At 47.4% G+C, this 11,167-nt stretch overlaps 1 non-coding gene across 1 annotated transcript; it reads left to right on the top strand.

The window, feature by feature from the left end:
- The first annotated feature begins 4,084 nt into the window (after positions 1 to 4,084).
- Positions 4,085 to 4,157, top strand: trnak-cuu (transfer RNA lysine (anticodon CUU)). Its single transcript has one exon. It is a non-coding gene; the product is annotated as a tRNA-Lys (tRNA).
- Positions 4,158 to 11,167: the final 7,010 nt, after the last annotated feature.

The following is an 11,167-nucleotide window of genomic DNA, read 5'->3' as shown; positions in this document are numbered from 1 at the left end:
CAGTCCAGCACTACCCGCCTAGTGATAGTGATTGTCTCAAGGTCCTCCCTTCCCACATTCCTGTGACCAGCAATTTCTGGCATGGTTTTTGTGATTTCCACTGTGAAGACCGAAGCAAAATAATTGTTAAAGATGTCAGCCATTTCCACATTTCCCATTATTAAATCCCCCTTCTCATCTTCTGAGGGACCAACATTTACTTTAGTCACTCTTTGCCATTTTATATATCGGTAAAAGCTTTTAATATCTGTTTTTATGTTTTGCGCAAGTTTAATTTCGTAATCTATCTTTCCTTTCTTTATTGCTTTCTTAGTCATTGTTTGCTGTCGTTTAACATTTTCCCAATCTTCTCGTTTTCCACTAACCTTGGCCACCTTATACGCATTGGTTTTTAATTTGATACTCTCCTTTATTTCCTTGGTTATCCACGGCAGGTTATCCCTTCTCTTACTGCCCTTCTTTTTCACTGGAATATATTTTTGTTGTGCACAATGAAAGAGCTCCTTCAAAGTCCTCTGCTGTACCTCAATTGTGCCACCGTTTAGTCTGTGTTCCCAGTCTACTTTAGCCAACTCTGCCCTCATCCCACTGTAGTCCCATTTGTTTTCGCATTGTATGCTCGTTTGAGACATTACTTCCTCACCCTCAATCTATATTACAAATTCAACCAAACTGTGATCACTCATTCCGAGAGGATCTTTTACTAGGAGATCGTTTATTATTCCTGTCTCATTGCACAGGACCAGATCTAAGATACCTTGTTCCCTTGTCGGTTCTGTAACATATTGTTCTCTGAAACAATCCTGTATGCATTCTATGAATTCCTCCTCCAGGCTACCCCGTGCGATTTGAATTGACCAATCAATATGTAGGTTAAAATCCCCCATGATTACTGCCGTTCCTTTTTCACATGCCTCCATTATTCCCTTGATTATTGCCCGCCCCACCGTCAAGTTATTATTTCGGCGCCGATAAACTACGCCCACCAGTGACTTTTTCCCCTTACTGTCTCTAATCTCCACCCACAATGATTCAACATTTTGTTCATTAGAGCCAATATCATCTCTCACAACTGCCCTGATATCATCCTTTATTAACAGAGCTACCCCACCTCCTTTCCCTTCTTGTCTATCTTTCCGAATTGTCAGCTACCCCTGTATGTTTAATTCCCAGTCTTCGCCACCCTGCAACCACGTTTCTGTAATGGCCACCAAATCATACCTATTTGTCATGATTTGTGCCGTCAACGCATTTACTTTATTTTGAATGCTGCGTGCATTTAGGTAAAGTATTTAATACTAGTTTTTAATCCATGATTTTTAGTTTTGTCCCCTCCTGCAGCCCCTTTATATTCATACATATTGTCCCTTCCTATCACCTTGCGGTTTACACTTACCCCAGTGCTACTCTGCTCTGTTGCCTCCTGCCTTTTGCATTCTTTCTTGGGGTCCTGTTTATCTGCGCTCTCAACCACTCTAGCTCAGAGCCCTCTCCTGCGTTTCGAATACTCCTCGCATTGAGGCACCGAGCTTTCAGGCTTGCCTTTTTATTACACTTTGACCCTTTAGAATTTTGATGCACAGTGGCCCTTTTTGGTTTTTGCCTTGGTTTTCTCTGCCCTCCACTTTTACTCATCTCCTTTCTGTCTTTTGTATCTGTCTCCATTTTGTTTCCCTCTGTCTCCCTGCATTTGTTCCCATGCCCCTGCCCTATCAGTTTAACTCCTCCCCAACAGCACTAGCAAACACTCCCCCCTAGGACTTTGGTTCCGGACCTTCCCAGGTGCAGACCGTCTGGTTTGTACTGGTCCCACCTCCCCCAGAACCGGTTCCAATGCCCCAGGAATTTGAATCCCTCCCTGCTGCACCACTGCTCAAGCCACGTATTCATCTGAGCTATCCTGCGATTTCTCATCTGACTAGCACGTGGCATTGATAGCAATCCCGAGATTACTACTTTTGATGTCCTACTTTTTAATTTAGCTTCTAGCTCTTTAAATTCATCTCGTAGGACCTCACCCTTTTTTTTACCTAAATCTTTGGTACCAATGTGCACCACTACAACTGGCTGTTCACCCTCCCTTTTCAGAATGTCCTGCACCCGCTCCAAGACATCCTTGACCCTTGCACCAGGGAGGCAACATACCATCCTGGAGTCTCGGTTGCGGCCGCAGAAACGCATATCTATTCCCCTTACAATCGAATCCCCTATCACTATCGCTGTCCCACTCTTTTTCCTGCCCTTCTGTGCAGCAGAGCCAGCCATGGTGCCATGAACTTGGCTGCTGCTGCCCTCCCCTGATGAGTCATCCCCCTCAACAGTACTGGATGTGAGGCCAACGTGATATCCGCTACACTGCAGCCCATCAAAGGGCGAGAAACCACTGAATATAAAGGATGAGCTCACAAATATCAGGGGCAGTGCAGTCTAGTCAATGTAAACCCTCCTTTCTTATTCAGCAGTGGCATGAATGGGAGTCAGACGCCACAAAGTTTAATTAAAGACACAAATACAAGCAACACTTGCAAATCTTTTCAGTGTAAAATTTATTTGAAATGCTGCTGCGTTGAATCAGAAAATACGCACGGTGGGATTTTATCTTCACTACTGATTATATTTTGTGTGCACGGTAGGAATAACCGGTGCTGTTAAATTTGATAAAAGTTGCCCAAGATTCGTGGTGTCATCGGCAATAAAGATTTTGAACCAGAAATCTACAATACAGTGAGTAAAATGGGATATGGTTTTCGAGTTAAGATGCAAAGCACAAGACAAATGATTGAAGTATGGACTGTTCCTGAGTTAGCATTTGTTTGATTGTGCAAAAGAAGGTGAGGGGTTAATTTATGATGGTTTCCCGTGAAAGCAAAAGAAAAGTTTAAGAAGCAACTATACGGTGCCTGTCAGGTGAGCGTTGCTTGTGATACCTGGTGGGAATGGGCGGAGATTTTAAAGCCGCTTGTATTACAGAACCTTCATATAGACAAACATCTCCAGTTCACTGTGTAGGTCTGATGGAGCAACGGTGGTGTGTCTGACTTCAGATCCGAAGGTTACGTGTTCAAATTACGTCGTGGTCACTTTAATTGAGTTGATATCCCTCAGCAACAGGTGATGTGTGTGTCCCTCGTAACAGCCCGTCGAGCACAGAGTCCTGTGTTACGGAGCTGCTCGATGTGAACCTCGACAAAACCACTGCTTCTGTGTCCAAACTGGGTTTCCTGATGGTCTAGTGGTTAGGATTTAGCGCTCTCACCGCCGTGGCCCCGGTTAGATTCGCGGTCAGGGAAATTGTAATGTTAATTCAAAACCTTATAAAAAAATAGTTCATCTATTTTACACATCTTAATGCATCTCCTCTGCAAAAAAAAAAAGAACCATTGATTTAAACATCATTAATTAATTCATAAAATTCTATTGTCATATGATATATTTTGCTCTGAGCAGATGAGGAGCTTTTGTGCCGATGCCATTGGGTTTAATTCTGGTAATCTGGTGCTGAAAGCGGAGATGTTTCCGCAGTGTACCGCAAATCATAGACACCATCAGATGAAGTCTCTCGGGATCGAGGAGGACTTGCTTCCATCCAAAAGTGAGTCCTTTGATGGCTGAACAGTCCGATAGGAGAGCCACAGACCCTGTTACAGGTGGGACAGACATGCGTCGAGGGAAGGGGTCGGTGGGACTGGTTTGCCGCGTGCTCCTTCCGCTGCCTGCGCTTGGTCTCTTCATGCTCCTTGCGTCGAGACTCAAAGAGCTCAACGCCCTACCGGATGGACTTTCTCCACCTCGCGCGGTCTGTGGCCAGGGTCTCCCAGGTGTCAGTGGTGATGTCGCACTTTACCAGGGAGACTTTGAGGGTGTCCTTGTAACGTTTCCGCTGTACTTCTTTGGCTCGTTTACCCTGAAGGAGCTAATCATAAACACGTAAGGATTCGGGGCCGGAGTTGGCTATTCGTCCCCTCGAGCCTGGTCCACCATTCAAGAAGACCCTGGCAGTTCTTCAACAGCAAGATTCGACATCTGGGGCGGAGCCAACAGGCGCCTGGCTGCAATGAGTGATAAAAACCTACGTTGGACAGAAGCCTGGCTAGCTCAGTCGGTAGAGCATGCGACTCTTAATCTCAGGGTCGTGGGTTCGAGCCCCACGTTGGGCGATTGTATTTCTTTTCATTTAATGTTGCTTTCTTGGAAAACCTCTGACCGAAACGGCACAGAACAAAAATGTTCCTTTCAAAGTCATTGAACTCCGAAATTTCAGCGCGCCACGAATCTCCTGAATCAGATGCCTCTAGTTTTGCCGACTCAATCCATGTCTCTTTGCAATGTTGTGCTCCCACCCACACTATGAAATGTGCCACTAACTTATCGAATCATGGAATGGTTACAGCACGGAAGGCCATTCGGCCAATCGAGCCCGTGCCGACTCTCAGCGAGTCCCACTCCCCCGCTCTTTCTCTGTAGCTCTGCAATTGTTTTTCCTTCAGACCCTTATCCAACTCCCGTCTGAAAGATAAGATTGAGTCTGCCTCCACCGCCCTTTCAAGCCGTGCATTCCAGATCCTAACCACTCGCTGCTAAATGGCCATCTCCTGTTCCGATGTGTAAAGTCTGTGAAACACGAGATCAATTACTGCCAAACTCACAGCCTTCCGAAATATAGCACCATCATTCTATTCTCGTAAAACCAGCTCCTGAAGTATCGGCCAGCTGTGTCGGTTAAAGCTCTGGTTTTATACCTAAGATTACTTTAACTGTAGTGTAGTGGTTATCACGTTTGCCTTACACGCGAAAGGTCTCTGGTTCGAGCACGGGTGGAAACATTATTTTGGAGACTATTTTTGCTGTGAAATAAATTGAACAAAAGTCGCCCCAGGTTCCTTGTCGCATGAGCACTGAACATTTTAAACCAGTCTCCAACATACAGAGTGAGTAAAATAAGATAGGGGAGAAAACTTCATCAGTGATTCAAATCCTTAAATAATTAAAGTTCAGTTATTGAAGTTTCCACTGTCCCTCAGTAGCAATTCAACAAAACAACGCTGTCGGTTAATGAGTGGGGAATAAAACAAATAATCTTCATCCATCCCCCGACACACTGTTTAATTAGTTGCATGTCATTATTTTAAAGATTTTGAATGAAAGAGTTACTTTCTGAATCTGGGCTCCCTCTGTGAGCACCGCACCACGAAACGAGCAGGAAACACATTAAAGAGTGTACACAATTGCTGACAATTCTTAGCTTTTTTCTTGTGTTTTCTCAGCTCTTCCTCCTTTTCAGCTCCTGACAGCAGATATTGCTGTGATTAAACCTGATCACAATGCAATGTCTGCCTCAATGTTTCCCCGGTGTCAGGCAGCGATACGCCTGCTGCCCTCATTTATTTCATGTGACAGGACACAAAAGTTCAAAATCAACCTGCAGGCAGCCACACACAGCACTGAATAGACAAGATGGCCGTTCTGTGTTCAGGTCATTGTCTCCTCTGGAGATGTGGGTTCATGTCCCACTTCTGATATTATTTTTGAACCAAAAATTAATGTGCGATAAAATGGAACAAGAGCAGTCCGAGGTGCATTGTCACATGATGCAAGCGATCTCGGATCCGGAACAAAGCTCCCCACACACCGAGCACAGGCTCAGGAAAACGCCGGGGGAGAGGATATCCCGGTCACTGGGCCTTCCAGTCACACTGAACAAGTGCCCGGTCTGAAACTTTCCAGAGCAATAACTTGTAACTGAAATTTCTACCAGTCAGGATGGCCAAGCGGTCTCAGGTGCTGTGTTCAGTTCACAGTTTCCTCTGGAAATTTGGGCTGAAATCCCACTCCTGACATTCAGTGTTTTTAATTGCAAACTCATTTGTTTGACACCACTCTGAAGTGCTTTGGGACATCCATCGAACTGAATAAAATGACCCCACTTCAAGTGCAAACAATGATATCAAAGTTACTTCTCAAACTGGGATGCGATCCTGGTTGTCTGTAGCGAAAGGAATTGTTTTGTGAAGCATTGAAATGTGCCCTCTAAATATCTCGCAGTGCTCATTTAAAAACACGGTTATAATTTGTTTCAGTGCAAGAGAAGGCAGGCTCGAAGGGCCAAATGGCCGACTCCTGCTCCTGGTTCTTGTGTTCTTATACAGAGCACAGAATAAATGATTAAATGATCAACTCTCCCTCAGTTCGCATTTCTTTCATTGTGCAAAAGAAGATTATGGGTTCATTTATGATGTTTTCCTGGGAAAGCACCATAAAAGTTTACGGAAAATAATTCACCCAACATGGGGCTCTATCCCACGACCCGGAGATTAAGAGTACTGTGCTAGCCGGGCCTGCACAAATTGCATCTTCCTGTCGCTGATTGCTGCCAGGCGCCTGTTGGCATCGCCCCGTGGGTTTATCTCGAGCTTCAAACCACGCAACCGGTTCTCATGAATTTCAAGGCTTGTACGGAGATCAATCATCAAAAGCCGTGTCATTAACCACAGCTAGGCTGTCAATTTTCTGATCGCAAAGTGCTTTCAATCCTTGTCAATATCTCTTGTCTATTTGCCGGTGTTTCCCGATTCTATCAGTCTCTCTGGCTCTTTAATCTGTGTGTGGTCACCTGCAGGTTGATTCTCGATGAATGCCTGTGTTTGTGTCTTCAACACCAATAGAAAATGTTTCTTATATATTTCTTACGTTCTCTCCAATGCCTTGATATCCTTCCTAAATTGTGGTGCTCAGAACAGTAAACAGTTCTCCAACTGAGGCCTAAACCGGGATTGAAAAGGTATGGTATAAATTCCTCGCTGGTGTCCTCTATTTCACTACATTTCAAGCCAAGGGCCCTGTATTCTTTTGAAACAACTGAGCAACTTATCTATCCAGCTTCAAAGATTTCTGTGTGTAAATCACTCAATCCTTCTGCTTCCCTTTTAACACAATACCATTTCGTTTATGTTTTCTCATATCACCTCCCTTTGTTTCCCAGACCTTGCACACAGGTACAGGATGCGGCCCATTCAGCCCCTTGAGCCTGTTACACAGGAACAGGAGGAGGCCCATTCAGCCCCTCGAGCCTGTTACACAGGAAGAGGCGTAGGCCCATTCAGCCTCTCGAGCCTGTTACACAGGAACAGGAGTAGGCCCACTCAGTCCCACGAGCCTGTGGCACAGGAAGAGGAGTAGGCCCATTCAGCCCCTTGAGCCTGTTACACAGGAACAGGAGTAGGCCCATTCAGCCCCTTGAGCCATTTACACAGGAACAGGAGTAGGCCCATTCAGTCCCTCGAGCCTGTTGCACAGGAACAGGAGGAGGCCCATTCAACCCCTTGATCCTGTTAAACAGGAACAGGATTAGGCCCATTCAGCCCCTCGAGCCTGTTGCACAGCAACAGGAGGAGGCCCATTCAGCCCCTCGAGCCTGATACACAGGAACAGGAGGAGGCCATTCAGCCCCTCAATCCTGTTACACAGGAACAGGAGGAGGCCCATTCAGCCCCTTGAGCCGGTTCCGCCATTCAATGAGATCATGGCTGGTGTGAGCAAACTCCATATACCCGCCTTTGTCTCATATTCCTTAATACCTTTGGTCAAAATGCGATGTAAAATGAACAACTGACCCAGCACCAACTGCCCTTTGCAGCAGGGAGTTCCAAAGCTCTCCCACCCTGTGTATGTTGGAATGTTTCCGAATTTCACTCCTGAAACATCTGGCTCTAATATTTAGACTATGGCCACTAGTCTGGGACTCCCCAAACAGCGGAAATCATTTCTCTCTATCTACTCTATCTGTTCCCTTATTATCTTGAAAATTTTGATCAAATCACTGCTCGACCCTCTAATTTCCAGTGGGTGTAATCTCATATCTTAATTTAAACCTTGGAATCCAGGTATCATTTTGGGAAACCGACACAGTGCTCCCTCCAAAGCCAATATAGCCTTCCTCAGGCAAGGTCAGTGAAAACTGAATCAAGGGACGGGTCTTACTAGATTTAATCTGATGATTTCCAGCAGGCTATTGGTAAGGACCCACACATCATCATCATCATCATTATAGGCTGGTCCTCGACCGAGGAAGGATTAATTCACATGGGTTCACAGGTGTTTCAATGAAGGACCCGATGTTCCAGTCCTGAACTCCAATCAAAGGGTGGAAGATGCCTGTGGGTGGATTGTTTTAACGTGGTGTGACCATTGCACACCAGCCACCACACGGGATTGACAGAGCGAGGCCTTGGTCCAGTGGCAAGGGTTAAACAGGACGGCTGGAGCCCTGCTCTGCTGCACGTCATCAAAACCCAGGTCGCCGTTTGGTGCGTGGGCAGGAACATCGGCGGGACCCAGGTACAGCGGAGGAGCGGGAAGGTCAGTGTGGAGGAACAGTGAGAGGTCGTGGTGAGGAGCGGTGAGAGATCGTGGTGGAGGAACGGTGAGAGGTCCTGGTCGAGGAACGGCGAGAGATCGTGGTGGAGGAACGGTGAGAGATCGTGTTGGAGGAGTGACGAGAGATCGTGGTGGAGGAGCGGTGATAGGTCGTGGGGGAGGAACGATGAGAGATCGTGGTGGTGGAACGGTGAGAGGTCGTGGTGGAGGAGTGAAGAGAGATTGTGGTGGAGGAACGGTGAGAGATCGTGGTGGAGGAACGGTGAGAGGTCGTGGTGGAGGAAAGGTGCGAGATCATGGCGGAGGAATGGTGAGAGATCGTGGTGGAGGAGCGGTGATAGGTCGTGATGGAGGAACTGTGAGAGATCGTGGTGGAGGAACTGTGAGAGATCGTGGAGGAGGAACGGTGAGAAATCTTGGTGCAGGAACGGTGAGAGTTCGTGCTGGAGGAACGGTGAGAGATCGTGGAGGAGGAACGGTGAGAGATCGTGGTGGAGGAACGGCGAGAGATCGTGGCGGAAGTGCGGCGAAGGTTAAACACAAGGGATGATGGCAGAAATCAAAGTTGAGGCAACGTATGTGTTGTGAATCTGTAAACCATGCACTCCCATGTTCCGCCACCAGGGAGCTCATCCCCTGAAGTCCCAAGGGATCCCAGCACTATTTGGGAGCACTGTATATAAGCCGGCCCCTAAGGCCAGTTCCTCACTCTGGAGTGTCTTATGAAAGACTGAGGTCACTGTTACTTTAACCTCCCATGTGCAGCATCATCTGTGTTAGGAACACAATAACTGGCGACGAGTATATGAATCCAGCACAAACTTGCAGCAAACAGTGGGCATCCTGGAGAAGTTCTCGGAAGGTGAGGACTGGGAAGCCTATGTCGAATGGCTAAACCAGTACTTTGTAGCCAACGAGCTGGACGGAGAAGGAAGTGCTGCAAAAAGGAGAGTTGTCCTCCTCACAGTCTGTGGGGCTCAGACATACAGTCTCATGAAGAATCTTCTGGCTCCGGAAACCCACAGACAAATCATATGAGGAGCTGTGTACACTGGTTCGGGAGCATCATAACCCGTAGGAGAGCGTGCAATGGCGAGGTATCGGTTCTACACGTGCCAGCGATCTGAAGGTCAGGAAGTGGCGAGTTACATCGCGGATCTAAGGCGACTTGCAGGATAATGTGAGTTTTATGGCTACCTGGAGCAAATGCTCAGAGACTGTTTTGTACTGGGCATTGGCCACGAGACCATCCTACGAAAAACTTTAGCTGTACAGACACCGAACTTCAGTCAGGCCATTGCGATAACACATTATTTATGTCCACCAGTGATAACACCAAACACATCTCTCAGCACACAAGTTCTAGCAATGTTCATAAATTAACTGGAACTGCGTTTGTGAGCAGAAATGTACAGGGCAGAACCCACGAGTCTGCAACTGCCAGCAGGCCTCAGGTGACCCAGATGACTCAGTGTCCCCAACAAAGGATGAATGCAAGGCAATTCACAACTTGTTGGCGTTGTGCAGGCTTCCATTCAGCCTATTCATGCCGCTTCAAAGGGTATGTTTGCAAGAGCTGTGGAACAATGGGGCATCTCCAACGAGCTTGCGAATGAGCTACAAGCTCTGCAAAAGCTGCTAACCACCATGTGGCAGAGGAAGATCGGTCCATGGTGGATCAAGCAATTACGAGCCTCAGAGAGAGGAGGCAGATGCTGAAGTACACGGGGTGCACACATTTTCGACGAAATGTCCACCTATAATGCTAAATGTAAAATTGAATGGCTTACCCCTAACCATGGAACTGGACTCTGGCGCTCGCCAATCCATCCTGAGTAAAAAGATGTTTGAGAGACTGTGGTGCAACAAGGCATTCAGAGCAGCACGAAGCCCCATCCACATGAAACTGAGAATGTACACCAAAGAGCATTTAACTGTCCTGGGCAGCGCCATGGTCAAGGTCACCTACGAGGCCACGGTGCACGAACTGCCACTCTGGATTGTCCCGGGCGCTGGCCCCACACTGCTTGGAAGGAGCTGGCGGGGAAAATCCGCTGGAACTGGGATACCATCCGAACGCTATCACATGTCGATGAGGCCTTATGTACCCAGGTTCTGAACACATTTCCTTCCCTTTCTGAGCCAGGCATTGGAAACATTTCCAGGGCGAAGGTGCGGATCCACTTGGTCCCAGAGGCACGATCCATTCACCACAACGCGCGAGCGGTACCTCACATGATGAGGAGAGAGAGGAAATCGAGCTGGACAGGCTGCAACACGAGGGCATCATCTCCCCAGTGGAATTCAGCGAGTGGGCCAGCCCGATTGTTCCAGTACTCAATAGTGATGGCACGGTCAGGGTTTGCGGCGATTATAAAGTAACTATTAATCGTTTCTCGCTACAGGACCAATACCCGCTACCTCAGACAGACGACCTATTTTGTGCGCTGGCAGGAGGCAAGGCGTTCACCAAGCTTGACCTGACTTCGGCCTACATGACGCAGGAGCTGGACGAGTCTTTGAAGGGCCTCACCTGCATCAACACGCAAAAGGGACTGTTCAGCGACAACAGATGCCCGTTTGGAATTCGTTCGGCTGCAGCGATCTTCCAGAGAAACATGGAGAGCCTACTCAAGTCGGTACCACACACGGTGGTCTTTCAGGACGACATATTGGTTATGGGTCTGACACCGCCGAACACATACAAAACCTGGAGGAGGTCCTCCAGCGACTGGATCGCGTAGGGCTGCGGCTGAAGAGGTCGAAATGCATCTTCATGGCAACAGAAGTGGAG

The sequence above is a fragment of the Pristiophorus japonicus genome, unplaced genomic scaffold, assembly GCF_044704955.1.
Source record: "Pristiophorus japonicus isolate sPriJap1 unplaced genomic scaffold, sPriJap1.hap1 HAP1_SCAFFOLD_33, whole genome shotgun sequence".
Classification (NCBI taxonomy): Eukaryota; Metazoa; Chordata; class Chondrichthyes; family Pristiophoridae; genus Pristiophorus; species Pristiophorus japonicus.
This window is presented reverse-complemented; position numbering and strand designations above follow the sequence as displayed.